Genomic DNA, 6,824 nt, shown 5'->3' with positions numbered 1-6,824 from the left:
GTAAGGTTAAGCTCTGTAAACAATAACAGCGGTAGACTGAAATAGCTCCTGCTTTGCCTTGGATATTTATACATGATGGGTTGGACAGGCCTTTGCTGAGCTACAACCATTGAACAAGTCAGCTGAAAGAACTCTAAGCACCAAGCGATCATATAGCATTTGAAGTGGCTTTCCACGGAATGTATGCATGCATGAAGAAGGGGATAAGGATGTCAGCCTTTCGAAAGATGATGTCCTGAATCATATTACCATGAAAGGAATCCAGAAATACATGTATTACTGCAGGCTGGTGAGAGAAGCCTAAAAGAAATAATAATAATAAACTGGAAATCGCTCAGAGCTGTGTGTAAATTGTCACAAGTTGGCTTCTAGCATTGCTTACTCAGACTTCTAAAGAATCATCTTTCCTTTGCAGGTCGCCCAGTTCAATGCATCAGCTGTCGCAGATGTGGCTCAAATGTTTAGAATAGATCCTGAACCTCAAATCTCTTGATTAACTTCAGCCTAAACTAGAATTGAACCTCTGAAGAACTGAACCCGTGGTTCAAAACCAGACGGATACCTAAACCCTTGTGCAATCATGCAGTGGGGCCAACACAGGCTAAGCTGCATCCCACAAGATTTTTGGCTGCTGGAGGTCTCCTAGGTGCAAGGGAACATTTGTCTCCCTTGCCCTGGTGTAAGCCCCAGCAACTGTTACGCCTACCCTGCACATGCTGGATCTCGTCTGATCTCGGAAGCTAAGCAGGGTCAGGCCTGGTTAGTACTTGGATGGGAGACCGCCTGGGAATACCGGGTGCTGTAGGCTTATACCATAGTCTTTCGAGACTGAAGGTTGCCAACCAAGCCCCAGCAGCCACAGTGGGTCAACTCACATAACTTCAATATACTAGGGGCAATTTATCCCATCATTTTTCAGCAAATCTCCATCCCTTTTATGTATCTGGCATATCAAAACGATGATATGCTAGAACCAGGCCAATTTCTTTTGAAAAGGATGGTCACAGCATGGGGCACTTTTGGTGTGACGTTTCAAGAGACGCTTTGACTTTAGAACTATCCAAGCTGATTCAGAGAGCTGGCACACAAACAGGGCCAATAATATGGGTTGTTATTGGATCTTATTGTTAAGAGAAGGATCATCGCTCAGTTGCAGGGACGTGCAGTGCAGGGGTGGCAGGTGAGACAGAACTGCCCTACCGTAGCCCATGGAAAAGCACCACAGCTGCCTTGCCTGCTTACACCTGAGAAGGCTCTCATGGACTCTTCGCTCACAACAAGAGAGGAAACTGAACGCTTTCCACATGCACTGCCTCCGACGCATTCTCGGCATCACCTGGCAAGACAAAGTTCCAAACAACACAGTCCTGGAACGAGCTGGAATCCCTAGCATGTATGCACTGCTGAAACAGAGACGCCTGCGTTGGCTCGGTCATGTTGTGAGAATGGCTGATGGCCGGATCCCAAAGGATCTCCTCTATGGAGAACTCGTGCAAGGAAAGCGCCCTACAGGTAGACCACAGCTGCGATACAAGGACATCTGCAAGAGGGATCTGAAGGCCTTAGGAGTGGACCTCAACAAGTGGGAATCCCTGGCCTCTGAGCGGCCTGCTTGGAGGCAGGCTGTGCAGCATGGCCTTTCCCAGTTTGAAGAGACACTTGGCCAACAGTCTGAGGCTAAGAGGGAAAGAAGGAAGGCCCATAGCCAGGGAGACAGACCAGGGACAGACTGCACTTGCTCCCGGTGTGGAAGGGATTGTCACTCCCGAACTGGCCTTTTCAGCCACACTAGACGCTGTTCCAGAACCACCATTCAGAGCGCGATACCATAGTCTTTCGAGACTGAAGGTTGCCTACTACAGTGGGGTGGTTCTGCCTCACCTGCCATCCCCAACTGCACATCCCTGCTCAGTGGTAGAGGATCATGCTCTGTACGCAGGACATCCCAGCTTCAGTCCTTGATATCTGCAGACAGGCTTGGAAAAGACCCATGTCTGAGACCCTGAAAGAACCACTGCCCATCAGCATTGCCATCCCATCCCTGAAGTCACCTGATACGGATTTCATCAGTACCAGAAGGTGAAGGGTCTAAGGGTGCTGCAGATTCGGGATGCCTTTCGCTCTGAGTCTGCTGCACCATTGCCTCCCTCCAACCGGCTGCCAATGCAATCCTCAATGATTTGCTTCCCACACAGTCACTCAAGCAAGAAGCAAATCAATCCCCTCCTTACAGGCTCCTCCTGTTCTGCCATGAAAGCTGGAAGTGCAAGACTGCCTGATTTCATGGCAGCACGCAAGGAGCATAATGTTTTGTGTGTGTGTTTTATAGCACAGAGGTAGCAGATCCAAGATGGCATCAAGGTGGCGTTCAAAGATGCAACACTCCTGTCCGTCAGTATCGGCAATGCTGTGTCAATGGAGCACTTCAGTGTACAGAAATGTTATGTATTCCATCAGCTTCGACAGTCACTTTGACAGTTAAAATTCTAACTGCAAGAACAGAGCACAAACCTAGTATTGGCAACCTTCAGTCTTGAAAGACTATGGTATCGCGCTCTGAAAGGTGGTTCTGACACAGCGTCTAGTGTGGCTGAAAAGGCCAATCCGGGAGTGACAATCCCTTCCACACCGGGAGCAAGTGCAGTCTGTCGCTGGTCTGTCTCCCTGGCTATGGGCCTTCCTTCTTTGCCTCTTTGCCTCAGACTGTTGGCAAAGTGTCTCTTCAAACTGGAAAAGGCCATGCTGCACAGCCTGCCTCCAAGCGGGCCGCTCAGAGGCCAGGGTTTCCCACTTGTTGAGGTCCATCCCTAAGGCCTTCAGATCCCTCTTGCAGATGTCCTTGTATCGCAGCTGTGGTCTACCTGTAGGGCGCTTTCCTTGCACGAGTTCTCCATAGAGGAGATTCTTTGGGATCCGGCTATCATCCATTCTCACGACATGACCAAGCCAACGCAGGCGTCTCTGTTTCAGCAGTGAATACATGCTAGGGATTCCAGCACGTTCCAGGACTGTGTTGTTTGGAACTTTGTCCTGCCAGGTGATGCCGAGGATAAGTCGGAGGCAGCGCATGTGGAAAGCGCTCAGTTTCCTCTCCTGTTGTGAGCGAAGAGTCCATGACTCGCTGCAGTACAGAAGTGTACTCAGGACGCAAGCTCTGTAGACCTGGATCTTGGTATGTTCCGTCAGCTTCTTGTTGGACCAGACTCTCTTTGTGAGTCTGGAAAACGTGGTAGCTGCTTTACCGATGCGCTTGTTTAGCTCGGTATCGAGAGAAAGAGTGTCGGAGATCGTTGAGCCAAGGTACACAAAGTCATGGACAACCTCCAGTTCATGCTCAGAGATTGTAATGCAGGGAGGTGAATCCACATCCTGAACCATGACCTGTGTTTTCTTCAGGCTGATTGTCAGTCCAAAATCTTGGCAAGCCTTGCTAAAACGATCCATGAGCTGCTGGAGATCTTTGGCAGAGTGGGTAGTGACAGCTGCATCGTCGGCAAAGAGGAAGTCACGCAGACATTTCAGCTGGACTTTGGACTTTGCTCTCAACCTGGAGAGGTTGAAGAGCTTTCCGTCTGATCTGGTCCGGAGATAGATGCCTTCTGTTGCAGTTCCAAAGGCCTGCTTCAGCAGGACAGCGAAGAAAATCCCAAACAAGGTTGGTGCAAGAACACAGCCCTGCTTCACTCCGCTTCGGATGTCAAAAGGGTCTGATGTGGAGCCATCGAAGACAACAGTGCCCTTCATGTCCTTGTGGAAAGATCTGATGATGCTGAGGAGCCTGGGTGGACATCCAATCTTGGGGAGAATCTTGAAGAGGCCGTCTCTGCTGACCAGGTCGAAAGCCTTTGTGAGATCTATGAAGGCTATAAAGAGTGGCTGTCATTGTTCCCTGCATTTCTCCTGCAGTTGTCTAAGGGAGAATACCATATCAGTGGTGGACCTGTTGGCTCGGAATCCACACTGCGATTCTGGATAGACGCTCTCTGCAAGTACCTGGAGCCTCTTTAGTACAACTCGGGCAAACAGCTTTCCTACAACGCTAAGGAGAGAGATGCCACGGTAGTTGTTGCAGTCACCCCTGTCACCTTTGTTCTTGTACAGCGTGATGATGTTTGCATCCCTCATGTCTTGAGGTACTCCACCTTCTCTCCAGCAGAGACAGAGGATTTCATGCAGCTCAGTGACGATGATCTCTTTGCAGCATTTTAGGACTTCAGCAGGGATGCTGTCTTTTCCAGGTGCCTTGCCAAAGGCAAGGGAGTCCAGGGCCACGTGAAGTTCTTCTAGGGTTGGTTCACTGTCAAGCTCTTCCAGCACAGGCAGGCACTCAATGTTGTTCAGTGCTTCTTCGGTGACTACATTTTCTCTGGAATATAGCTCAGAGTAGTGCTGCACCCAGCGTTCCATCTGCTGCGCCCGATCCTGGATGACCTCGCCTGTGGCAGACTTCAGAGGGGCAATTTTCCTCTGTGTTGGACCTAGGGCCAGCTTGATACCATCATACATCCCCTTGATGTTGCCCGTGTCAGCTGCTATCTGTATCTCGGAACAGAGCTGGAGCCAGTAGTCGTTAGCACATCTCCTGGCAGTCTGTTGGACTTTGCTGCGAGCAGTTCGGAGGACCTGCAGGTTGCGCTCACTGGGACAGGCCTTGTATGCTGCTTGAGCTCTCCTCTTTTCCTCAATGACTGGTGTCAACTCCTCAGAGTGGGCTTCAAACCAGTCTGCCGCCTTGTTGGTCTTCTTGCCGAATATGGACAAGGCGGTGTTGTAAACGGTATTCTTGAAATGCTCCCATCTGTTGGATGCGTTTGCGTCGGCCGGGCCTGGAAGAGATTCCTCAAGCGCACAAACCTAGGAAGGCAAAAATACATGCCGTAGAAACTTTGAAGAGAATTTGAAGTGATCCTAAGGCATCAGATGGTTCTTTCAGCGATACTGTAAATAAGCAACTCTGGGATTGTCTGCCTGCTGGAGATCGAATATCTTGCAAGTTGAAGCACAGAGCAATTTGCATTTTTTTTACTCCCTCCAGTGCATTAATAAAAATGAAACTGAAATGATGGACAGATCCATCAAACTTCTGCCAATCTGATATCTACAGCAACAAAATTAAGCCCGACAGAGAAAATAGATTGAGTGTGGATGCTGGGGTATTACAATGAACCAGGCAAATATGAAGTAATGATGAAGACTTCCCTGGCTAGTCTTTTAAAACACTGGCGGCTTCCCACCAAGAAACAAATGAATTTAATCCCCCCAAAACTGTGCAAACAGCAGGGCCCATCTGAGTTTCCTTCCTCTCCAAATCTTGGAACAAACCAACTTCAAATGCTATTTCATTGATTGTCTCAGCTTGTTCCTGTTAATATGGTTCAAGATGGGGATGTTGTGTCAATTTCTTGAAGAATTTGTTGGTGGGTTTTGTTTTTTTTAAAACCCTCTGGTGTCTTGCACTGAGGATGGGTTATGTAGAGAGGTGAGAGGCTGAGGAAAAGCAAGAGCACCGTACTCAAGGTATGCAGCAAGAATGAATGGAAAAGACCAGAATGTGATATGTTGCTATTGCGTCCATTCCCTGGGAGGGCCCAGGAGTGGAGCTTCTGACAAGCTGGTATAGGTGGCGGCTGACTTACCCCCGATATGTAAGATGGCAAGGAACCGGTAAAAATGGTCTACAAACACGGTTTATTTTAGTTATGGATTTCACAGTCATTGGGATCTTGTGCTTCACAAGACCCCATGTATTAGTCCTCAACATGATTAGTGCCTCAGTCTTTGTAAGCCAGAATGCACAGAGTTCCCTCCCCTTTGAAGCACTTCTGGCTGAGGGGTCCGGGACTGGAGGACCTCTGTCCCCCAAGAAACATTGTCGGGCAGAGGCGTCTAGTGGAGTAGCGGCACGACTTCAGGGTCTCTGTACTTTGGGTCTAGTCTGTTGCCTTGTCTGGTGACATGGCTATTTGCTGCTGATGGCAAGCCTCGCTGGTCCAAGAAGCTGGTGGTCGTTTCCCTCGGGTTCCTCAGGCCTCCCTCAGGTTGTCAGGAGCCTGGAGGGAAACTCCCCTTTACATGCCCTTTAGTATTGGCAACCTTCAGTCTCGAAAGACTATGGTATCGCGCTCTGAAAGGTGGTTCTGGCACAGCATCTAGTGTGGCTGAAAAGGCCAATCCGAGAGTGACAATCCCTTCCACACCGGGAGCAAGTGCAGACTGTCCCTGGTCTGTCTCCCTGGCTATGGGCCTTCCTTCTTTGCCTCTTAGCCTCAGACTGTTGGCCAAGTGTCTCTTCAAACTGGGAAAGGCCATGCTGCACAGCCTGCCTCCAAGCGGGCCGCTCAGAGGCCAGGGTTTCCCACTTGTTGAGGTCCATCCCTAAGGCCCTCAGATCCCTCTTGCAGATGTCCTTGTATCGCAGCTGTGGTCTACCTGTAGGGCGCTTTCCTTGCACGAGTTCTCCATAGAGGAGATTCTTTGGGATCCGGCTATCATCCATTCTCACGACATGACCAAGCCAACGCAGGCGTCTCTGTTTCAGCAGTGAATACATGCTAGGGATTCCAGCACGTTCCAGGACTGTGTTGTTTGGAACTTTGTCCTGCCAGGTGATGCCGAGGATGCGTCGGAGGCAGCGCATGTGGAAAGCGCTCAGTTTCCTCTCCTGTTGTGAGCGAAGAGTCCATGACTCGCTGCAGTACAGAAGTGTACTCAGGATGCAAGCTCTGTAGACCTGGATCTTGGTATGTTCCGTCAGCTTCTTGTTGGACCAGACTCTCTTTGTGAGTCTGGAAAACGTGGTAGCTGCTTTACCGATGCGCTTGTTT

The 6,824-nt window shown here is 49.7% G+C and overlaps 1 pseudogene; it reads left to right on the top strand.

Moving 5' to 3' along the window:
* The first annotated feature begins 688 nt into the window (after window positions 1–688).
* On the top strand, window positions 689–808 carry LOC136649946 (5S ribosomal RNA; annotated as a pseudogene).
* The last annotated feature ends 6,016 nt before the right edge of the window (window positions 809–6,824 follow it).

Source organism: Tiliqua scincoides, chromosome 4 (genome assembly GCF_035046505.1).
Source record: "Tiliqua scincoides isolate rTilSci1 chromosome 4, rTilSci1.hap2, whole genome shotgun sequence".
NCBI classification, from domain to species: Eukaryota; Metazoa; Chordata; class Lepidosauria; order Squamata; family Scincidae; genus Tiliqua; species Tiliqua scincoides.
This window is presented reverse-complemented; position numbering and strand designations above follow the sequence as displayed.